Source organism: Protomyctophum bolini (genome assembly GCF_963924005.1).
Source record: "Protomyctophum bolini genome assembly, chromosome: 10".
Classification (NCBI taxonomy): domain Eukaryota; kingdom Metazoa; phylum Chordata; class Actinopteri; order Myctophiformes; family Myctophidae; genus Protomyctophum; species Protomyctophum bolini.
Genome location: NC_137871.1, coordinates 19,509,302 through 19,534,720, shown reverse-complemented (window position 1 = coordinate 19,534,720; position 25,419 = coordinate 19,509,302). Strand labels below are relative to the sequence as shown.

Here is a 25,419-nt window from a genome sequence, read left to right as displayed (position 1 = left end):
TCACAGGGTGACGGGGGCATTTAAATGTGGCTAAATAGCCTACCGGTATGTATTGTTTTACAAAATTTGACTGTGATTTCTTTATTATTATTTACTATAGTTCTACTAGACCCCAATAAATTACATCTGGCCACAAAAGATTACGGGATCAATTGAATGTGTAGGGGGAGGTGCTGACATATTGATTGGTTTTGGGGTTTTCTGTGTTCGGAAGCCTTATGAGCTGCAACGAAAACAGGCAAAATCCCTCAACAGTGACATATGCTGGAAAATTATGTCATATATGGGATTTGTGGACTGTTTACATCACAGTCCACAGGCAAATTATAGCATTTATAGCCAGTAAACCCCAGACCACAGAAAATCTACTGAATGTTAAAAATTCCGTTATTTTTTTGGGTGCAATTGAGCTCAGAAAAAGTTACAAAAATAAGATAATGTACAGAACCTTTTGTTTTATGTCACCACACCTTTACGTACAGTCGGCTACTTGTAGTTATTTTTCCACCAATGCTTGTCACCATATGGATCAGAAGCAATGAAGATAGAACACCATACCACATTTGAAAGAGTCACACTATCTTAAAAAGCTGATGGAATTTTAAAAAAGCTCATAAACTATCTGTTATTTAACGAGGGTGGTAAAAACCTCTGCCTTGAAGGGAGCAAAATAAACTCAGTGTGTAAAGGGTGTTGAGAGTCTAATAATAATGTGTTTCCATGACCAAGTCATCATTCCTTTGATAACACGTCATTGTAATGAAACAACCAAGGACACTGGACACGTATGGTACAGTACGGTATGGAATCCCATTTCCGCCAGTGTGGCGTAAATAATGAATACAAATAAATCCTACATCATAATAATGGGCTTCTCATAATTGGAATATACCATGGCATAATTAAGTCAAAATTATGAAATACTGAGTCAATATTATGAAATACTAAGACAACAAGTTATCTCATTATTGTGACTTCAGGAAAACAAACCCATTCCCCCCACATTGGCGGAAACACATTTAGAGTCGAGACAACTTCCACTTTTCTCTATGTTGTTGTTGTTGTTGTTTTTTTCTTTTCCTTTTCTTTGTAAAGTAATGCACTACTTCTACAACAGTGTGATGCAACGTTTTGAAGGGAAGCTCACCATTACGTGTTCAGCTGTCCGCATTACCCTACAGTATGTCTTTCCGTTTGTTTGGTGCACTTTCCATACCAGACACAGTGGCACGGCCTGACAGAAAACTTTCAATGGAGCTGTCGTAGAACAGGCTGAGGATGTGCGGGTCCCACTCCGAACTTCTTCAGCCGAAGGAACTGAGCCGTTTCCCCCACATGCCTAGTGTGTATGTTCCACTTAGCTCCTTCTCCATGTGTAGGAACTTGAACTCACTGACTCTTTCCTCTGCAACTCCATTGATGAAGATAGGAGCGTGCTCTCTCCTCGGCTTCTTCAAGTCTTTACGATCAGCTCTTTGGTCTTGCTGATGTTGAGAGCGAGGCAGATCATTGTAGACAATCCAGCGTGCCACTATCGCACAGTACCGCACAGGCGTGTGTTATAGGGAATATAGTAGAGGGCTCAATATAGCGGCTCCTGTGTTGAAAGGATAATCCTATGAATCATATTGTCTCTGTCTCAACTTCATACTGTATGTCCAAAAGTGTTACTTTTCAGAATTCAAATTCAATTCTACAAGCTCGAAATGTTTTGAGCTTGCAGACCTGTATATTTTTTGATACTTTTGCATGACAATGTAGTATTATCAAGGAGGGACGGGAGTTCATTCACGATACAAATATGGAGATAATAGTTTTCTCTCTGGCAACAGCGATAATGCTTTTACAGTCATCAGATGATTCAGATCTCAACCCAACTGAACAACCATCACCATCTTCAAAACCAAATAAGATTAATCATATATTTGGAACTAGCCCATTGGCCACCGGCCTACTTGGTGATGCCAGTCGGGAACCTAGTATGCAATACCTGTTGTCATAGAACCCGTTTTAACTGTCTGTCTGTGTCCCTTTTGTGCCCATTACTGTACTGTATATGGAGATCTCTGTATCTGTCTGCCTGCCTGTGTCTGAAAAGTGGACTGGTTAAGTAATCAAATGGCAGGTGTGGGGTTGCCATGACAATCAATTGGATGAGGCAGAGGCTGGGAATTCTACAGGGACTTACAGTATAGGCTCATTCGGTCCACTGGCAGACCCTGACCGGAGCCTTTTGTGGCGGCCCTGGACATCTGTGTATCCGACCAGCCAGGCACTGCACTCCTTGTGGTGGTGTAGAAAACGTATGTCAAATATGCAGTCGGTGTGGCGAACTGTTCTCGAGTTACGTGGATTACAGACGTGCACACATACACACGTGCAGTCGTGCACACAGAGACGTGATGCATTTATTGTAAGATGGTGTTCCATCCCCTCTGGTGGCGTTCCACATACTATCTATGCCTGTTCTGCTGGCTCACAGGCACCACCTTATGCCAAGACACTGCTGTTGTTGTCTTTCCCTTTAATTTGTCACTCGTCTGTACACATAAACAGGTGAGGTCAACAGAGTGGTGACGAGCAGTGCTTCGACGATGTCTCACTGTTGATGGGAAGTGTTGGTGCTGTCAGAGTCTCTGCACTGGTGGAAAAAAGTATTTTTTTATATTCTTTTTTAGTTTGGTTTGTTACTGGACGCAGACAGACAGGCCGGGGAGGAGGATGAAGACGGCTAGCAACTGACTGCCTGTTGGCCTTCTGGAAGTTTGCTCATTTAAAAAACAATTGATTTGATTAGATGTCATTTAATATATGTCATATATCAACACGGCCACTATCCAATATAAAACTATCTTGACTAGGTGGCAATTAATCTTGTTCAGTGACTGTATACTGGCTCTTTAATACTAGGCTGTGTATGTTTTGATAAGATACAGTAGCCTATACGCTCGTATAGACTGTGTATGTTCTGACAGGGTACAGTATATGTTTATAGGCTGTGTATGTTGTGACAAGATACAGTATACAGTAGGTACTGTATACACTAGGCTGTGTGTGTTGTGACAGGATACAGTATAATAGGCTGTGTTTGTGTTGATTCTGCTGTTGAAGGTAGTGAGTTTGGACAGGGTACAGTATATATGTTCATGAGGCTCTTGGTCACTTCTCTTTCTCTTTACAATAGTAGCATTACTATGCAATGTGATTCAAGCTGTTGCTCTATTGCTGTCATATTCTTTCTTTCTTTCTTTCTTTCAAGGCTCATGGTCATCCTACTATATGTGCCGTAGGAGCGTACGACACCCAATGTGATGATGACATTGACACGAGACCCCAGCAAGGGAGCAAAGTACTGGCGAGCTAGCCAGTACTGAAGATGGCTCAAAGTAGGAAACTGGTTTATTTTCTTTCTCACACATCGCTGTAGTTGTAAAAAATAAGCACATGATCGTATTATCAGACAAAACCTGTGTTACAATACTATCTATCAGTAGATTATGTATAGCCTAATGTTTAGAACATGATAGTGCTGTAATATTTGTACACATTGCTGTATTTTGTTTTTAACCTGAATTTGAAAACTATTTTTATTGTATGCTGCTTTCAGGGTTCTGCAATATATATATTTTGCATATTTAGTTTTTACTTGAGGAGGGGGGGGGGGGGGGGTAGTTTATGTTCCCTATAAACATGTTTAATCGTTGCCCTTTTGCTACTCCGTTGTCTCCATGAATCTATATGACAAGCTGATGCTACTGTAAATCTCTCTCTCTCTCTCTCTCTCTCTCTCTCTCTCTCTCTCTCTCTCTCTCTCTCTCTCTCTCTCTCTACTGTGTGTGTGTGTGTGTGTGTGTGTGTGTGTGTGTGTTTTAGAACCAGTGTAAATACTGGTTTGTTCACCAGCAGCCTTCAACAGTGTAACCTGTGCAGTGATGTATACCTCTCAACAGTATATGAAATACATATAGTGGTTGTATTCACCAAGTGACATCAACATTGGACTTTTCTTGAGGGGCACTAGTTTGGTCCGAACAACTTGTTCCATAGAGCACGGAAGTCTGACGTCAATATCGTTAGAGGTTGTAGTCCACGGGTTCATGTACTTTTTATTTGCATTGTAATCCCCATCAATCCCCACAAATCACCCTGGCCGTTTCACTGATGTGGATATGAATAATCAACTGACTGAGAGAAAACGCTAGTGTGACATTTACATATTCTCTGAACCAGGGGATGAGTGAGTGTCGTCAAGACTTCGGCACTCTATAGCACGAAAGTATGTATTCTTGAGTACATGTACGGTTCCTATGGTTACTTTCCACGATTGCGTCTCAGAGTGTTGGGATGTGAAGAAGTGTTGTGTGCTGTCAGGGGTGTGCGAGTGTGGAGAGAGGACAGTAGACAACACGGCAGACATGACGAGCCGCTCAGCGCTTCGCCTGGGCAGCCTGGATATGTCATCAGAGCCCTGTTGTCAACGCATTGCATTGTGGGGAATCTATAAATAAAATAAAGTTATTGCGCGCACACACACGCAACCACACTGCATAAGCAGCGGCACAGCGCACTCCTGTTTATCATCCCGATGTGTGTGCAACCATCGGTTTACTCATCTGACCTGACATATATTTGGGTTGTATGCACGCATGCACGCACATGCTCAATATGCACTTTAAATGGCAAAATACCGTGTGACATTTTAGTATGACAAAGTAAGGCACTAATTCACAGAGGGGGGGTATGGGGGTCTGTATGTTGAACTACGGAGATAGAAGGTCTTTCCCTGGCGAAAGAGAATTATACGGCATGGAGAGGTGTTAAATCTTGTTTTGCTCTTCATTGACCTGTCTTCATAGCTTGTAATTGTAATCAGCCTCGCATGCCTGCACATACCAAGGCTGTCACATATTTATGAGGATTTTTATATTGTTTGTTTGTTAATTGTTTATTCTTCCTCTTCTTATTATTTTTCTTTACGGCATGGTTCCTCAGAGGGGAGCTGTCTAGGGGAGGGAAGGAGGGGTCTGTCTGTCCAGAGCTAATCGTGTAAACCGCTGGTCCAATCAGTGCCATATTTGCAAGAACTTGTCTCCATAATGAGCATAATCAGCGTGACGGGCGGCAGAAACTTTTTTCCACTGTGCTGTTGACTCGTCTCGTCACAAGTTCAACCATGCACCTGGCGAGAGCTGTGCATGAGCGCTGCGCGTGCATGAGATTTGTAATAGAATAGAAAAAAATAGTTGCAATGGCGTACCTTTACAATTGTGTTTAATTAGTTCCTAGTTCCTACATTTGTGCATTAATGTTTTGATTGTAAATGGTTTAGTCATGGAATGGGTGGCAAGATCAAGACATCCGAAATAACATAGATCATCACCACTTTCTTGTTGTCTATGACTAAGGCCACATTCACACGTATCAAACACCAATCAAGCAAATGTTTGGTGTTTTTTTTGTTTTTTTAGGCCACCACAATGCTTTTCCAATGGGAGTCACATGGTTTGACGAAACATTTTTGTTTGATGGAGGGGGAGGGGCAGAACACCACCAGCAATCAGCAATCAAAGACAAATGTTTGGTCAAACCATGTGACTCTCATTGGAAAAGCATTGTGGTGGCCCAAAAAAAACTGTGTGAATGAGGCCCCAGTAAACCATAATCATCATCATAAAAGTACTGATTGCTAGGCATTTTGTAGTTATTGCAGAGAAGCACTTGAGAACAGGTTGGGGTCTTGTGGAGAAGAAAAAACACCTGCAGCCGCAAATGCATTCCGTCTGTCGAGTGGAAACTCATATTTCCAAAGGTATTACTTTTCAGTATTCAAATAAAGAAAGTAGCAAAAACAGCATATCGACAAGCTTGAAGCGTGCTGCTTAGTGCCACATTCCGAGCTTGCGGATCTGCTACTGTTGATGCATTTGTGTGACACCGTAGTATGGTCAAGTTAACAACAGTTAAAATCGTAAAAAATGTAATACAGAGATAAGAGGTTTCTGCCCAACGGCGACGATTTGCACTTGCACACGTTAAGTCGCATGTCGTCCTGTCCGGCCGGTTACCTGGAATGAGTTTGACATCCCCCGTTTGACGTGTGTGTGTGTGTGTGTGTGTGTGTGTGTGTGTGTGTGTGTGTGTGTGTGTTTGTGGGGTGGGGCACAGAAAATGCAGCGGGTTAATGTTGTACACGGGTACAGGGGGAGGGGGAGCTGTCATTATCATTAGTGCAGACAAGGTCAATTACTGTACGTGTCATTTGTCATGAGTGGGACAAGCACATCATGCTGGGTAAATTAAAACTCTCCAACTGGGCCACCGCGAGGTCCAACAACCACACGCCACGCTCACCGCCATCATTATTACACGCTTCACAAATTAAATGCAACTATTATACTGTAGACAGACACGCTGATAAAATACAATGAGAAATGCAAAGAAAGTCCACCTGGGGATGCAGAGCTTATGAGCTCTTGCTCCAGGTCTCTTTAGTTTGGGTCCGGACCGTCCGGGGCAGACAGAAACATACACACATGAATAATATACGTTATTGACATCCATCTCTTCTTTCTGTCATAATGTTCTACCTCATCTCTCTGTCTCCAACTCCATATAAGGTCAAACTATGCATGGAGTGTACACAGCCTGGCGTGTGTGTGTGTGTGTGTGTGTGTGTGTGTGTGTGTGTGTGTGTGTGTGTGTGTGTGTGTGTGTGTGTGTGTGTGTGTGTGTGTGTGTGTGTGTGTGTGTGTGTGTGTGTGTGTGTGTGTGTGTGTGTGTGTGTGTGTGTGTGTGTGTGTGTGTGTGTGTGTGTGTGTGTGTGTGTGTGTGTGCGAGCGTGCGTGCGTGTGTGTGTGTGTGTGTTTGGGGGGCTGCCCTATCTGTGCGTGTATTTCCACTTCCAGATACAGTATGCCCCTGTTTAGGTTCCACTTTCAAACTGTTTCTTTGGAATGTTTCCAGGACAGGCAAACAATAGCCGTCTCAGATAAAAAATTGTGAATGATCTCCGATACGGACACAACTACTAAAGTGCACGTGTCTGACTTGTGTACAGTAGTTGTGTCCTTATCGGAGGTCAAGTCAGGTCAAGTGTTATTCATCATGTGCGTTTTATACAAACTCGGATCACCACGGAGGTTGTGTTCAAATCCACTGCAGTACATCTGGCGCTTTGTCGAGCGTCTATAGACGAATCCGAACTGCTATGTTTTGGCGGAAGGAGAACATGAAGGAGAAGAAGAAAAATACAATAAGGGACCAAAGTCCTTCAGGCTTTCCCCTTAAATATACTTACAGTACTCAAGTAAATGCACTTCATCACTGTACCACCACTGGACGCAGACAAGTGGCAGACGTGTTTTGGATGTTGTGAAATTCAACATAATTATGTATTTTGTTCTGGACTTCCAGACAGCTTTGACTTGTGTGTGGGTGAGATTTAAATGGAAGCTATACTGAAACATTTCCCTCCCACAGACATCCAGAACACAGCCTATCTGCCTCCCGTTGTTACCAGGTCTGGCAAGCAGTGGTGGACAGTAAACTGTCACTGCAGTGGTGGACAGTAAACTGTCACTGCAGTGGTGGACAGTAAACTGTCACTGCAGTGGTGGACATAAACTGTCACTGCAGTGGTGGACAGTAAACTGTCACTGCAGTGGTGGACAGTAAACTGTCACTGCAGTGGTGGACAGTAAACTGTCACTGCAGTGGTGGACATAAACTGTCACTGCAGTGGTGGACAGTAAACTGTCACTGCAGTGGTGGATAGTAAACTGTCACTGCAGTGGTGGACAGTAAACTGTCACTGCAGTGGTGGACAGTAAACTGTAACTGCAGTGGTGGACAGTAAACTGTCACTGCAGTGGTGGACAGTAAACTGTCACTGCAGTGGTGGACAGTAAACTGTCACTGCAGTGGTGGACAGTAAACTGTCACTGCAGTGCATTTATCGAGAATCTACCCTTTACTTGAGTATTGCATTTTTATTCTTTTGTTTCGGATACTTTCACTCCACAACAGTATATTTCAAATACTTGCGGGCGGACGGACAGACAGAGAGGCATAAAGACACACAGTTGGCAACCATTTGGCAGCTGACCAGACAGACAGTCCCATTCGCCCAGCTTGGCGAGTGGCCAGTCCAGCCCCCCGACAGGCTGGCAAAACACTGTCCTGTCAGTCTGCCAATCACCTGGCTCTAAACTTGGCCATCCGGCAAATCACATTTCTTTACTGGTCATCCAGCCAATCAACCTGGTCCTACTAATCATGCAGGTATAGCATCCCTGCAGCTCTGAAGAGGCCAGCTATAGCTGTTTCCACACTTAGGCGTCTAGGCGCAGCAATTTTCCGCTCTGAGCAGTAGTCGATTCCTGTTTTTAAGACAGCTGGTGGATGGAAATTAAGCTCCACCCATGCAGCTGAATGCCGCGACGGCCAGATTCACAGAAGCACTTTCCCCCGCGGCATTCTGCTGTGTGGGTGGAGCTTCATTTCCATCAGCTGTCTAAAAACCCGGAAGAGACACCAGCTCTGAGCGGAAGTGTCGAAACAATGTAGCAAACCAGCTGATCAGTGATTCCGACATCTGTCCGTTCAGTCTAGTTGGTCAACCTGTCTGCAGGCGGCAGGCGTTTGTTACCGCTGATAAATAGCTATAGCTAACATCACTGCACGCAACATCTCTTCTTCTTAGATTTTAACAAAGGTAATTGTGTCTTTGTGATAGAGAGCAATGCTATAGTACAATTAGCTCATAGGCTTCTGCATGGTTTCTGTAGCTATTTCTGTGTATTTCCAGGTTTCTGGGTAGAAAGTAAATATTTGGTGCTGCTCATTACATATTAGCTCAATGGGCCTGATTCACAACGGCGTTTACGATGATAACATGACGTGAAGCTAGCGGAAAGGCATTTACGTGGATTTCCCACATTAATTTGGAATTCATGGAAATGGCCGTGAACTTGACGCTCACGTACGTTGGTCGGAAACTCCGTCAAATCCCAAGGGACGTCTTTAGGTGGCGGAGAAAATTGCGGAAGCATACACGTGCGTATAGATTTATTCAGAAGGCTTTAGTCTTCATGCTGAATCAATAAATTGTTCCCAAATCTCAGATAAAATATGTAGGCATGTGTCCCCATGACATATTGGTCGATCAGCACAAAATAAATGATAGCCTATATAATAAAAGCTGAGTGCACTTGTATGCCTAAATGCATGCATTTCCCATACAGAAACTGCCCCTGCAAGCCCGACACATTTTTATTTATTTATTAGGATATTACTATAGCATGCGCAATTGCGCTTCTCACTTGACAGCTTTCTACTCGCAGTGCAACGCGTTGTGAGCTTGTAGATCGGCTCTCGCGCATGTTAAAAAACAAACTCACAATTATAATAAGAACATAGGCTTATCTGCATTCTGCACTACGAATCCAACATTGTTTAGTGTAGTAATGCCTGCAGTAGGCGGCAGGCCTATTGAAATTGTTTTGTTACGGAGCTCCTTGAGTCAGTTGACTGTCGGTCGGTGTGTGTGGGTGTGGGTGTGTGTGTGTGTGTGTGTGCAGGGTGTGTGTGTGTGTGTGTGTGTGTGTGTGTGTGTGTGTGTGTGTGTGTGTGTGTGTGTGTGTGTGTGTGTGTGTGTGTGTGTGTGTGTGTGTGTGTGTGTGGGGTGGGGCAGACAGCAGCGTGCTGCCGATATAAAAAAATAGAAGACCACATTAGCCTGGGAGGCGGCCTTTTTTCCGACAGCATTCTAGCCGACGGGGCAACGGTCCGCTCCGCAGCTCCACATTCGCTGCGATGCGAAAAAGCGATGGTCCGACAAGCGCTGCTCCCGTGCTTGCAAATATGAAGGACAGACTTTATAATCATGTATTGATATTGATCACATGCATGGATGCCACACACAGAATAGTTTAACTCACTGGATAAACTCACTGGATTATAATTTCTTAAATTCTTCAGACAAGAGGATCCCAATTATTCACTTATGAATGTATAGGCTTGTACTGTTCTTTATCGCGCAAGCCATGCCCCCCTCCCTCTCTCCCCTCTCTCTCTCTCTCTCTCTCTCTCTCAAAAGACGACTTTTGCATTGACATATATCCGATATTTTAAATATCGGATAGCCTATGTTTTACCTCTGACTGCAAAGGTGTGAGTGCAGCACCCGCCTTGGTCCCGAACTTAATTAAATAAATTATAATTATATTGCTTCAGCAGCGGAGCACGCACCGTTGTGGACATATTAATAGAGTGCGGGCTATATTCATGCATTGACCGCGGCGTTGAAGCCGCATAGTCTGCGGCTGCAAAGCCTTTATTCTTTTTTTGACAGACCAAACTGCTGTCTGCTGAGTCAAGCTTGAAGCCTTTTATGGTGCGATATGGGGCGTGGATCAATGCAAATGAGGTTGTCGGGTGCTTTTCCGATCACTTTGCACCCACTGCATTCAGTATGACATACACCTGCGATACGCCAGCGCACCTGTGGTACACACCGTGGCGTATTTCTTTTTAATGAATCAGGCCCAATGTGTTTGATTTATGCAACGTGACGTAGGCATATCTAATGAATGTCTGTTTGTTTCATATAGATTTGTATTACGGGGGCGTGGTTTCCCTGTTCTCTACTGCTCTCTCTACTCCTCATTGCTGACGCTCAGCAGACTGGCCACCCTTTCTGTGTACTGGTTCCCTTCACCTCGAAGAAACATAATTTTTGTGTGTGTGTGTGTGTGTGTGTGTGTGTGTGTGTGTGTGTGTGTGTGTGTGTGTGTGTACACACACGGCACACACCATACACACACTCCGCAGCTCCTCTGGCCACATACACACAGCTCCCAGCGCCGTGTGTGTCCCAGCAGATCAAACACAGCGGCCATGCCTGAGGAAAGTGCCCACGGCACGGTAGGAAAATAAAAAGACAGATACTAATACGGTAATACCTGACGGCTTGTTTGTAAAGGACTTTTAGGGGTAGGCCTAATTATGCCATGGAGTTGTGGAATCTGTATTATTTTTACACCTTTTAACCGCTAGTTTTATTTTTTGTTTTCAGAATTCACATTTTCGGTCAGCTTTCTGTGCAATGGGTTGATTCAGAATAAATATAATGATGATTATGCATGCTCCACTCTGCCCCGGGATATCCACTCCTGCATTTTATATGTTTCTTTTCATTTCTCAATTCTGATACAAAAAATGACGAGGTCCTGACCATTTAAACATGCACACCACTATATGAATGCAATAAACACAGTATACATGGATGGACATACTGTAAATAAGCATGGCCCTGGTTTAACGGCCAATAGGCTACTGTAGTCTGGATTAATTCTGCAATTCTGCATTTATTTATTAATTTTGTTTTTTAGGGTTTCTTTTTTTTTACAAATCAGGCATAATAACTTCATCCCTAACCCCAAAATCTAATCCTAACCTGAATCATTTCCTAATTGTGAGTCTAACACATTTAGTGAAGACCAGGAAAAATATACTTGCAGTGTCTATTTCTCAAAATCAAATGATATAGCGGTGCATTTGACCCCCGAAAGTGTAGCAATACACGCACACACGCACACGCACACACACACACACACACACACACACACACACACACACACACATGCACTAGATGCACATTAATTTCACGTCTCAAGGCCTGGTAGTGATGAGTCAGCGGTGAGCGGTGACCCTGGTGAAGTGCCAGTAAGGATGGCTGTGCTGCTGATCAGGTTCTTTTCAAACACCTTCCACACGTATTTCAGACCTGCAGTCTCTGGAGACTCTCAGCTGTCTGACAAATGGACACTCAGAGAGAGAGAGGGGAGGGGGGAATGAGTAAATAGAAACAAGACGCTGGATTCTTGATTTTTTTTTTAATATGTATTTATTTTATTTGTGTGTTTACTTATTTACTTGCATGACAGATGCTTTCCTGGATTGACAGGAGGACAGCTTTAGGCTTTCCCGGTTAATACAATAAAAGTTACTAGAACTATATAAATAAGCAAAAGTAGCAGATCTGAGAGTTTTGAAATGTGTGGCTTCGTGCCCTGTTTGGAGCTTGTGGCTCTGCCGGGTTGACGCTTCTGTGTGACACTGTAATGTGATCGAGTAGTGTATTCATTTACGGCAAAAAGTTCAATTGTGGACATAAGAGGTTTCTGCCCGACGGCACCGGCTGGTATCATGTGACCATGGTCTCCTTAGAGTCTGCTTTGTGCTCTGTCTTCTGGTAAGCATGATCAATAGGAAAGATGCTGCACCGTGCTCTGTGCTGCCTGGTTCATTTAAGTTATTCTCCCAATCACAGGCATTATAACACGGAACAAATTACTGTAACCACATTTTGGGCCGTGAGCAATTTTGAGATGTCCTCTTTCTATGGGTCGTCATTTAGCCTATCAATAATAAGTATAGGCTAATTAAGTTAATATGAATAATATAAATTATGATAATAATAATAAGAATAATAAGAATGATGATGATTTTCAGATGTTTATATTTTATTCATTCATTTCCAGAAACTTTCAAAAAAGATTGTGACACTATACAACCAAAATCTGTAGTCTGGAGCTAAGAACAACTTGGAACAATGATACTTATAGGCTCCACAAGAGACTCACCTGTGATCGAACCCCATCTCTGCACCCACATGGCGTGACAGCTCTATGGAATGTAAAAATAGTGCAGCGTACGGCGAAAAGGCCATATGTGGGTTTTCACACCAGCATATATGGTAGAACGCACACGCACACACGGAAAGAACCACAAAGGAGCTAATTTGCACATTCAGGTGGACAGACTGCAGCCTCCCAGAGAGTAGACGGGAACACTGTCTCCAGTGGAAGGAGAGTTGGGCCTGAACCTGAAGTTATGCTGTGAAGGCGTTTTGTTGTTGTTTTTCTTCTTTCTTATTATTGTTGCTGCTGCTTCTGCCGTCGTTAGAGGCCTGCCTGATGGCAGCCAAACCTACCAGGGTGGAGAGGGAGAGAGAGAGAGAGAGAGAGAGAGAGAGAGAGAGAGAGAGAGAAGGGGGGGGGGGGAGGGGACCTGGACATGTGTGCAGGGACTGAAACCACCCGCCACCTGTCATATACTCTCTCTCTCTCTCTCTCTCTCTCTCTCTCTCTCTCTCTCTCTCTCTCTCTCTCTCTCTCTCTCATGGGAGTCCCCCGTGCAGCACAACAATGATTGTGAGGAACCCATTGTCTTGTTGGAACCAAATGCACCCTACGGGTCTGTATAACTCTGAGATGGAACAATATAATTAATGAATTAAGAAAAACTCTGGATTGTGGTACCAGTGATAAGATTTTGTTGTGTGGGTCTGCGTTGACACAATTGGCAGGACATCGATTTACTATCCATTTGGTCTCTCTCTCTCTCTCTCTCTCTCTCTCTCTCTCTCCCTGTTGCTCCTGGCGTTTCTATTTCCTGGTGGTGCCAGTGCGGGCACCATGCCGCGGCAGACTTGTGGTGTGGGTAATTAACGGGTGCCTGAAGACATGTAGCCACCGCTCTGCTGCAGAGCTGCTAGCCAGCTCCCTGTCCGGACACCTACCAGGAGATCCCAGGCCCTGGGCAGTGTGTGAGAGAGAGAGAGAGAGAGAGAGAGAGACAGAGGGGGGGGGGGGGAGAGAGAGAGGGGGAGAGAGAGAGAGAGACAGAGAGGGGGAGAAAGAGAGGGGGAGAGAGATGTAGAGAGAGAGGGGGAGAGAGAGAGAGAGAGAGAGTGTCTGTTTATTGGACAGTGCTGTTGAGCCATTCAGTGGCTCTACAGTGCTCTACCTAGTCATTATCGAGACCTGCAGTGCTGAAAAGCACGGCCTTATTGGCTCCATATCCAGTGAAGCTTCCTTGCCGCCTGTTCCGGAAGCTTCGCTCAGGCTCATCTGCATTTCCCAATACACTCACCTCATAAACATCAAGCCTATACATTGTGCACAGTTCTCTTTTTCCAATATTTGTCTTCCTCTCGCAAAACGTCTAATATCATTTGGGCCTTGATGCCGGCCCAGAGCAGAGTATCAGTGCTGTCAAGTGAAAACCCTGTATGTCCAAAACCTTTTCTTTACAGGTAAATACTAAATGGTGCATATACAGTATATAGCGCCTTTATATTTATACAAAGTGCTTGTGCATTACATTCACCCATTCACACACACATTCATACACCGATGACAGAGGAAACCATGCAAGGCACCAACCTGCACATCGGGAGCAATTAGGGGTTCAGTGTCTTGCTCAAGGACACTTCGCCACTAGCTCTGGGGGAGCCCGGGTTCGAACAGTTCCAAATGGATCCAATGTATGTATTATTTAGTCACAAGCTCTTGTTAATTCCTTTGATATATATTATATTTATTTTATTTATAAAAAAAAACGCACAAACGCATGCACGCACGTGCACACACACGCGCGCGCGCGCGCGCGCGCACACACACACACACACACACACACACACACACATACAGACCACTTTCACAATAGTGGAAGTGTGACGTGTTCTGAGCTTGTTTCTAATTTCAACCTTTGCATTACATGAAAAATATATAAATATGGAGATACGAGGTTTCTGACCCGACAGCGATACAAAAATAATAATACAATCGACTGCCAAAGCAATAGATATACCTTCCATATTGGAATAGCGTTTTAGTACAGGCTTCCAGATATTACGTGGTAATATCAAATTCATTACTGATGTCTCTGTACATTTCTACACAAAAAAAGGGGGAAAAAAAGTGTATCCTTGAGCATGTGTAATCTCAGCTCTGAGTTAATGCAGGAATATCAATGATTTCCAGAGTGGAGGTGCATGTGTTATTTGATATCAGATAAGAGAATATAGCAATTATCCGTGGAAGTCAGATCCACAACTCAGCAGTTGGTGTGTGTGTGTGTGTGTGTGTGTGTGTGTGTGTGTGTGTGTGTGTGTGTGTGTGTGTGCGTGTGTGTGTGTGTGTGTGTGTGTGTGTGTGTGTGTGTGTGTGAGATATTGTGTGATATGTTTTTGAAATAGGTCAACAATACAAATTACGTTCGTTTTGTGAATTAATTTACTTTTACTGCGTGGCCCCAGTGCCCCCCACAAAATGGCCAGAACTTATGCGGTCTAGCCTAACTTGGACTCAGGGGGGTGGACGCCTCTGCCTTGCACATAGTCCCCAGTGAATAGGCATTTTGCCCTTCACTGGTAACCCTATTTTGGATTAGTTTTAAATATATGAAGGTATTGTGGGCTGGGCTTTTTACAAAAAAGCCCCCCTTATAAATACTACACACATACATACAAGTTTTAGCAGTTTTTAAGGACCCACTTTTAGGCCAGTGCACCAGAGCAAGCTCTTGCCTTTTTTTAAACCCTACCCATTTTAACCAAATACATACATACATACATCTCAGAAGTTTAAGCAGTTTTTAAGGACCCACTTTTAGACCAGTGCAACAGAGCATGCTTTTGCCTTTTTTTAAACCCTACCCATTTTAACCAAATACATACATACAGAACAAAATAAGTTCAGTCAGACAACTCACAAATAGATTTAACCAATATTTATTATAGAATGGGAATACAAGTGTGCATATGATATTTGACTTGGCGTTCGGCTCTGCTGGATTTTCTCCCTGCTCGGCACGATTAAGCACCAACATAAAACTTTAAGAGCAGGGAGATAGATATACAATAAATCCCCCCATGGGGAAATAACAGAGCCCACCGGTGGTGCTGGGGTGGTGCTGGGAGCAAACATCACATAACAACCGGGAACCATAGCAGAAGGAAGGCAGGAAGAGCATGCAGACTAGTGAGCTTAAGTAGACCGCCCAATTGGTCAGCTGACTGCCGCATCAGCGAATGACATGTGGGTCTTGCACACACTGAATACACCCAGTAATGCAGCATGTTAACCCCTTGAGTATAGTATGCTCCCTCGAGTGTGACTGACTGAACTAACTCCGCAGGCTACGTGTCATGAAAGGAAAAAAGAGAACAAAAATACGAGAATCACATGGTTTATGGGTTTTGCCTATTTATTTGCTGCATGATAAAAAAAAATGCCCGGTTTCGCCGAACCTCCCGGAGGCTTGTTGTATTATTAGATGCAATTACGTATCGTGATTTAATCCAATTCAGCTGGAATTATAAATGGGTTAGAGTCAAAGCGGGGAATAACGCAAACAAATAAAGTGATACATTTGACAGAAATTGTAAGTTACAGGCGAGCCTGTGCCGGCCATCTGGACTGCTCTGGCGAGTGCCGGAGGGAGGCTGTGATGGAAGAGACAATTCACACACTCTGAGTGCACTGTGTCGCTGAGGTCGGGTGGAAAACGTGTATGTCCAAATGCGTTTATTTTCAAGGAAAATGGTGAAATAGTTTGCGTTTCAATTATTGATCCAATGTAGTCAAGCTCCTGTTAAAACCCACAGACACATTTAACCACTTTCACTTTTTCACTTTCAAAATTGTTCAAATAAGAGCTTGTAGATTGTCTATTTGTTTTTGTTTTTTTTGCAAACTTTTGCATGACAAAGAAGGGCATTGATTGCTGTTGATGTTGCAATGTGGAGATATAAGGTTTCTGCCTGGCAGAATTAATATTAAAACTGAGGAAGCAATTTAGTACAGGGGTGTGCTCAAAGTATATAATCAAATACTCAAATACTGCACTTAAAAAACATTTTGAGGTACTTTACTTTGTGTTTTTCCCCCATCCAGATAGGGCTAGGTTATGGGACGTTTGAGGGGTTTTGGCCGATCGCAGACAGAGTATAATATGGCTATAAGACAAGACTGAGCTTGGTGCTGCTGGTGGGTGGTGGACACTGGACAGCGAGTGAGAACCAGGAAGACACCGGTTGCTTGTGGGTTGACCAGTAGTATAGGCTACCAGCCAGGAGCCTGAGGCTGCTTGTGGGTTGACCAGTAGTAGGCTACCAGCCAGGAGCCTGAGAGGAGTGCGTCTTTCCTCTGCATTGCTCGCGGTTCTCACTCGCTGTCCTAAGTTCTCGTTTTAGGTAGTTTTACCACATGTAGCAGCAATGTCACTGTTTGTCACTCAGCCAAATGACTCAAACCCTGATCTAAAAAGGCTGAACAGACATGATATCGCTATGCTATTTGTTGGAGAGTCAGAGAAACAAACACCCAGTAGTGCATTGCAACGTATACAAAGTTACTAGCCTACTACAGTTTCTAATGAAAAAGGAGACCCCCACTGGTCAAATAAAGGCACTATAAAATGTCCCCCATGAATGGGGTAAAAGTTAGGTGGAAACGTTATTAATTCAACTCGTCTCTTCATATGCACGACGTCGTCACGAACAGAAAAGCACCAATATTGAGTTGCTTTTCTGTATGTTTCTCTGACTCTCCAACAAATAGCATAGCGATACCATGTCTGTTCAGCCTTTTTAGATCAGTGTTTGAGTCGTTTGGCCGAGCGCAGCGCAGACAGAGACATTGCTGGTAAACGACCTAAAATGAGAACTTAGGACAGCGAGTGAGAACCGCAAGCAATGCAGAGGAAAGACGCACTCCTCTCAGGCTCCTGGCTGGTAGCCTACTACTGGTCAACCCACAAGCAGCCTCAGGCTCCTGGCTGGTAGCCTATACTACTGGTCAACCCACAAGCAGCCTCAGGCTCCTGCCTGGTAGCCTATACTACTGGTCAACCCACAGGCAACCGGTGTCTTCCTGGTTCTCACTCACTGTCCAGTGTCCACCACCCACCAGCAGCACCAATCTCAGTCTTGTCCTATAGTCCACCACCATGCAGCAGCATAAACTCTGTCTGCGCTCGGCCAAACACACTTGCATAACCGCACTGTACCATGTGTGGGAGTTAACAGGGGGAGAGAGAGAGAGAAAGAGAGAGAGAGAGATAGTGTCTTATATTTTGGAAAACAGTATCAGGCAGGCCTATATAATGTGAACAGCATAATTATACATAATGCCATTGACACCACTATACTGTACTGGCCCAGTTTCCTAACCACTTGAACCAAGACCTGTTCAGGTTGCACTGCACACCAGCCATGAATGTACCACTGTCATCAAGGAGAGGAAAACCATCCGCACTTTCTTTAAGCTCCAAAAACAGATTTTATCTGGTGCAACGTTTCGACCCCTTAGGTCTTCTGTCTTTATCAGGCAAAACATGTGCGTACGTTTTTCCTCCTGCTTTGATGCCTTGACGTCCAGCAGCTGGCCTAAATTCAGGCATAAGATGCGCACACAACCCTTTCTGTGAACTGTATACCACTGTCATCACCATCTGAGGCCTGGGCATGGAGAGCAAGGAGACAATGATAATGAATAATTAGGGATGTACCGATACCATTGTTTCTTTCATGATACGATTCAGATACTTACTACTTGGTGTATCAGTCGATATGGATGATCAGATACCATGTGGTAATACATACTGTATATATAGGCTATATTATAGCCTATATATACAGTATATAATCCAGGACAGTGGGTCTCGAAGTGCGGTGCAGGCGCTGAGTGGGCTCTAACTCTGATAGTGTCTGTCTGGGTGACTGTGTGTCCTCAATAAGGTATAGGGGCAGGGAGAGAGAGACAGACAGACAGACAGACAGACAGAGAGACAGACAGACAGACAGACAGACAGAGAGAGACAGACAGAGAGACAGACAGACAGAGAGAGAGAGACAGACAGAGAGACAGACAGAGAGCGAGAGAGAGACTATAGTGTATTCCGTGTATGTTTGTGCACATAATTCCATGGCTCCCACGTATAAACTCACTCACCGTCAGTGACATGTGCTCAAACAGGATGCTGTGTGCGCGTGCGTGTGTGTGTGTGTGTGTGTGTGTGTGTGTGTGTGTGTGTGTGACCTTTACTCATAATGTACGCTTCATGCAGCTGTACTACACTGTCTTACTAGACTAATGTAATTAGGTTTGTGTGGTGTTCTATATTGGTAGAATCAGCATTGTTTGCGTTTATGGACTTAAAGAGTGACTTTGAGAGCTATTTCACGTTACGAGGATCTACGAGGCATTTTTAATGCTCAATTTCAAATCAAAATCGTATTTTTCTCCCATCTTTGGAGTTGAATCATGACACTACACAACCCGATCCTTTAAGGATCCACCTCTCCTGCCCCTATATAGTAGAAATCACGCTGGCTGGTCCAGGCTAGTAAGTTAGTAACTCAAGCGGTTAAATAATTGCAGTGTAGTAAAAAAGTACAACATTTGCTGAGATATTGTGATATGAAGCATCAAGATATTAATTAATGTTTGTCACTGCACAGGGAGTGTTGGACGGAGGCTGTACGTCCTCCCGGCGGGGGCTCCTCACTGCATGGAGTCAGTAGTGTCACAGTCCCTCCCCCTTTCATGGCCCGGAAGATAATTTCCCCCTTAGACGTTTCAGAAAGTATTTATTTGAAGTCCTTTAAGCCTCGGACAAAGCCAACTCGGCACCTTACAAATCATGGCAATGAACACAATGTTTTGGGCCGAACAAATAATTAGAAGAAAAAATGGGAAGGTTACAACACTTATTTAGACTGCAACGCTCCATTGGATACAAGTTAACACACAAACGTGTGTGTGGGGCGGACATAATTGCCATTTATTTAAATAAATAGTAAGAATTGCAGTATACTTTAGTACATTTACTTAAGTTAAATTCCACCTCGTGGTCCATGCATTGAGCTTATTAAACATTTAACAGGCACTGTGTGCCTTTACTCAACCAAATGCAATTATCTCACATGGCAAAAAACAACAACATTAAGACAGATTTAGGGAGTAATGAATTAGCCACGATCCGCTCTGCCTGCACTAATACGGGAAAGATAACTTCAGCAGCTTATATGGTCAGTGTCGCTATATGAAACCTTGTATGTCCAAAAACAGGAAATGACAAAACAAACAAAACAGTGTTACCATTCCCATAGTTATATTATTCAGTCACACTCTTGTTGAGTAGTTTTCATTGGTTCAATGTTTAACGCTCTATTTTATTAATAAAAAAAAAATCTATGATAGAACAGGGAAGATCACAATGCACATTGTGAGCTTTTAGATCTGTTATTTTCACTATGTTTTGTGTGACATTGTTTATACTTTACTTACTTACTTGTAAGTCCTGTTGTAGGACGAAGTAACCACTTGAACCCCAGCATGCCTATTCTGGGGCAAAGATTCACCTCAAAAAGAAGTTGATCTACAAGCTCAAAACATGTCGCATCGCAACACATTTTGAGCATATAGATCAGCTATTTTTGGTTAAGAGATCTTAAGGGCTCCAATTTCGTCTAGTCTTTCTAAATAGGCCTACACTGTTTTGGGATTTAGCAGTGGGGAATTGGTGTTCCCCCACTAAAGTTGGTAGTTTGGTTACCTGTCTAAATCCCTAAAACACCTCCGTTACCCAACTTACCCGTTATATTGTGCATAGGTGTGGTTAAACCAAATTTAACCAATCACCAGTCTTGGCTTTAAGAGATCCCTTTAAGAGATCCCTTTAGCCCGTTAGTGCTATATTGCTTCATAGCCTTACGGTCTATAGCCCGTTGCTGCCCTGAAGTCTCACTGCTGCACCCCGCCCCCACCCGCGCCCCTCGTGCTGTTCTTTTCTTTCTCCACACACACAGAGCCAAGTACACTCGTCTTTTCAATGAGTCTCAAATCTTGCTCTTTAAAAAAAAATCTGTTATATGTAAACTACGAAATTAGGGCTTTCATTTGGTATATAGATCGTGCGTATAGGCCGTCTACGGAACGGTATGAAGCGAAAAGGAAAGTTCGGTCAATAAACCCCATTGTGCTGCTATGGGGTGATCATGAACTGAAAGAGCAAATGGAAATGGAATCGCGCACAAATAACTTCTTTGACTATACAATTATATAAACACAATGGACACAAGGAAGTGGCAGGCACTCGACTTCTGCTGATTATAGGAAAATTACAAAGAGATAGGAGAATAAGGAGAGATGAGGCAGCCTGACTCTGTGCCTGCAGACATCTCCATTGAGGCGTGCGCGGCATGCCGCGCGCCGCTCTACCAAACTAATTTGGCACGGCTTACGGGTGCTTTTAAACTCCACTATCGACTTCCCAAATGTGTGTGACCAAAATAGCAATTTAGGGGAAAGCGTGCCAACACGCCCATGACCACACCTCTAGGCACAAATACCGCTGTCTGCAAAAAAGATAGCGGATGACACGGGACGAAAATACCATTAAGGGACAGAGAAACCTCGTCCAGTTCTCTTAAACTAGAGGGGTTGAAGTGGTTAAGTAACGAAAAGAAAGAAGAAAAAAAAGGCGGTTGAAATATGGAGATATGCAAGATTTCTGAGTGACAGACAGCGGCGTAAGGTGGTGGATATTAGAACACAGGAAGCCGGCTTTGGATAAGGTCACTGATGACAGAGTTGCAGCACTGCTTTCTAATTAAGGAAACAGGTCCCAGATGATACAGACCATGCATACATTTCGCACATAGAGAGAGAGAGAGAGAGAGAGAGAGAGAGAGTGAAATAAATGTGGACTTTTTCGCCTGATCAACATAGCCGTGGGTAGACGACATTAGAGCAGCACTTCACCCATTCTCAACGTTGTCTTCCTATAATAGGTTCTCGCTAATGCTCATTATAAGATGGCACCTTTTCTGTCTACGGCTGTGGACCAGTGTGACATCATCGATAATAGAAACGGAGAAACGGCAGGGCTTTCATTTCCTGGAAAGTTGCACGCTGAAGTAGAAGCCGTTGTTCTCGCATTAACTCATGGACTTGCCAGGCCTCCCTGCCCCTCGTCTCCACTCATATCTCCACTGTACTATGAATAAATAATTAAATAATTAAAATAATTAATAATAAATATATATGAGCATCAGTGAGGTGCAGATATATGAAGATAGGTTGACAATGGGTGAAGTGCACATTTAAAGGGATAGTTCTGATTGTTTTAACTTAAAGGACAACTGTAACCAAGGTTCATGTTTTAGGTTGTTATTAGAGAAAGTAAAAGCTGATGCAAAATAAATCGCCATAATATTTTGTAAAACAATACATATTTAGCCCCCCCGCCCCCTGTAAAAGTTAAAATCCCTAAAATGAAAGAAAGCAGCAAAATAATTTCTCTAATAACAACCTAAGACATGAACCTTGGTTGAAAAAAACGAAAGTTGTCCTTTAAGCTGTATGAAATACTTGCCATTAATATAGTGGTTGCAACTGTATTCATTGATTGTCCGAGTCCCGTGGTAGGAGTTCTGCTCTGGTTTTGGTGAAATATTAAGTAGTTCCGGTCATGTTTTTTGTGCACATCACTACGCCCAACAAAATAGTTCAATGTGATAGAGGGGATAGAAAGTTGAACCAAAGTTGCGCTAATATTTTAGAAATAGGTCTACAATACAAATGAGTTTTGTGGATTAATTTACTTTTACTGCGTGGCCCCAGTGCCCCCACAAAATGACCGGAACTACTTAATATTGACCAAAACCAGAGCAGAACTCCTACCAAGGGACTCTGGCAATTAATACAATTGCAACCCCTATATTAATGGCAAGTATTTCATACAGCTTAAATTAAACAAATCTGAACTATCCCTTTAAGTATTTTTCTTTCGGCTTGTCTTGATCTGTGTGTGTGTGTGTGTGTGTGTGTGTGTGTGTGTGTGTGTGTGTGTGTGTGTGTGTGTGTGTGACCTTTACTCATAATGTACGCTTCATGCAGCTGTACTACACAATGTCTGTCTGTCTACTTCTACACACACACACGCACGTGGGCAGGCACGCATGCACGCTCACGCAGGCACATGGCATTTAGTTATGTTTTGTCCTTTTGGCTGCTTTGATCTCCCTCATTTTTCCATGCATGTATCCCCAGGAGAGATGAGGAGAATAGAAGCTATGTGAGCCATGCTCCGCATGGAGGAGGCTCTGTTAGTCTCATTTAGCAGGGAATCTGACTGGGGAATGATGATGACACACGTTACATATTCCCCATGCACAGCACAGCGCCGGACAAAAGTTTAATACTCCCAAGAACATACCGGTACTCAAGTATTCAAAAGTATTGCAAAGTGCATTTCCCCTGTTGCTGTATAGAACTTGAATATACTTCCAGATGGATGGATGGATGAAATTTCAGGCATTTTTCAGACAATCCTCACAACACATTGCAGTGCAAATCAATGTGTACTTGGAGATCGGCTGTTTTTGCCATATTTGAAATAGCTTAATGGTTAAAAAATAAAGCTCCAAAATGTACTGAAGTAAATGTACTTAGTTACTGTCCAGCACTGTTTAGCAGGGAATGTGTGGAATGATAATGATATTATTCATAAGAACAGCACACGGGGAGACTCTCCCCACAAAGTCTAAATGATATGTAGAGACGCATGCTTCTCCACAACCCTGGTGCTCTCAGTAATGGACAGACAGACCCAGAGCCGCTGAAGGAGAGTTAGGACACTCTTTAATGAAGGGTAAAACTTCCACAGTCTGAAACTTTCCGGAACCCGTAAACTTCAGTGATTATTACATGTTTTTCTAGTTTCCAGAACTGGGAAAAGGTATATAGTTTCACTCAAATCGTAATTCAAGATTTATCAAAGGTGTTTCACAAAAAAACAGACGCTGTGAGTTTGTACATCTGCTATTTTTGAATAGCCGAAGCAAAGATCCCAGAACTCTGGGCTAGTTGTACCTCCTAAGCAGGGCCAAAATAGATTCTGACCTTATCTGAAACCCAGCCGTATTGTTTATGGGAACAAACCCATAACCCTGAAATACCTTCAAGCGGAATAATTCACTTAGTTCCTTTTGTTGATCATTAATCAAGATTTGATCATTGGTTATTGTATAATATCACATGTGCTTCATCAACTCCCATTATGAAGATGCAATGTTTGGAAGTATGCAGTAGTGTTTGGAACTATACAGTAGTGTTTGGAACTATACAGTAGTGTTTGGAACTATACAGTAGTGCTTGGAACTATACAGTAGTGTTTGGAACTATACAGTAGTGTTTGGAACTATACAGTAGTGTTTGGAACTATACAGTAGTGTTTGGAACTATACAGTAGTGTTTGGAACTATACAGTAGTGTTTGGAACTATACAGTAGTGTTTGGAACTATACAGTAGTGTTTGGAACTATACAGTAGTGTTTGGAACTATACAGTAGTGTTTGGAACTATACAGTAGTGTTTGGAACTATACTTGCATATACATACTTTTAGTTGCAAACGGAGTAAAATAAGTGTCACCAAATGACACAATTACTTATCTTCTTGTTTAGTTCTGTTCCCACCAGTAGGGTCCATTTGTTTCTATGTGTGTACTCTCTCTCTCTCTCTCTCTCTCTCTCTCTCTCTCTCAATGACCCCCCATAGACACATAAGCAGGCCTGGAATTTCATCCTTTTAGGGGCAAGGCCACTTGGCCTTTAGTGTGGTCAACTTTTTGAGGGCACAATGCTGAGTGCCAGAGCAGAGCTGCATGTGATGCAACCACTTGGCAAATGGCAACACAACTACAACACAGATTTGTTCTGCGTGGGACGTGAGGGGAACATTGGTTACCGTAATGACTGGAAAATTGTGCAGAGGAAAAGGGGTAAAATGAACTTCTGTGGGAGCCGGTCGGGGCACCACGGCCACTGTGGCCGTATTGGCATATACTTTTTCGAGGGGCACACGGCCAAAGAGAGGGGCAACGACGGCCATGGCCTCCGTGAAATTCCTTCCCTGCGCATAAGGGTCCATTTAGACCACTGACAGTCCCCGGAACCCGACGTTGCCAAACACTGCAATAGGCTTCCCTTTTTAGAAGTCTATTAATGACAGGCTTTCAACTCAGCTCCAACCATTTCCCCAACACATTAAGGCTGGAATTGATTCTTCCATTGAACTGTCTTTAACAAGAGGGTAGATAACTGGAAAAAGAGAGAGATTTGTTTCATTACAAAACAGCCAGCGTGCCTGTGCCTGCTGTACTATATGGCTTATCAAAACTTCATAAAAATCCCCCTCTATGCCCTATTATATTTAGTCAGCCTATTGATCTCTGTCTCAGTGTGTCGACTACTTCATTAAAGGTGCAGCAAGTGATGTGAGAGGTACAACTTTTTTTATATATTTTATATATATTTTATATTTTTTATATAGTCATTACGCAAATTCCGCGATCCATCCACTCTCAGAGTTATGAGGGTCCTTGACATTAAAACGTTTGAGAACCTGCACTGCACACTAAGGCCCAGACTACACGTATATGGATCTTTTGCAAAACGCAATTTTTTGTGCGTTTGGGCCTTTCAGCCACACACAAACAGCGTTTTCGGCCACTCAAACAGAGGTTTTTGGAAACGGATAAATAAGTTAAAATTTTCGAAAATAT

At 43.3% G+C, this 25,419-nt stretch overlaps 1 long non-coding RNA gene across 1 annotated transcript in view; it reads left to right on the top strand.

Moving 5' to 3' along the window:
- Positions 1–25,419, top strand: part of LOC308322817 — a 217,562-nt gene that overhangs the window by 69,833 nt on the left and 122,310 nt on the right. Inside the window, exon 2 of the long non-coding RNA XR_013964755.1 lies at positions 3,260–3,386. This is a non-coding gene — a long non-coding RNA (uncharacterized lncRNA). The remainder of the gene's footprint in view (positions 1–3,259; positions 3,387–25,419) is intronic.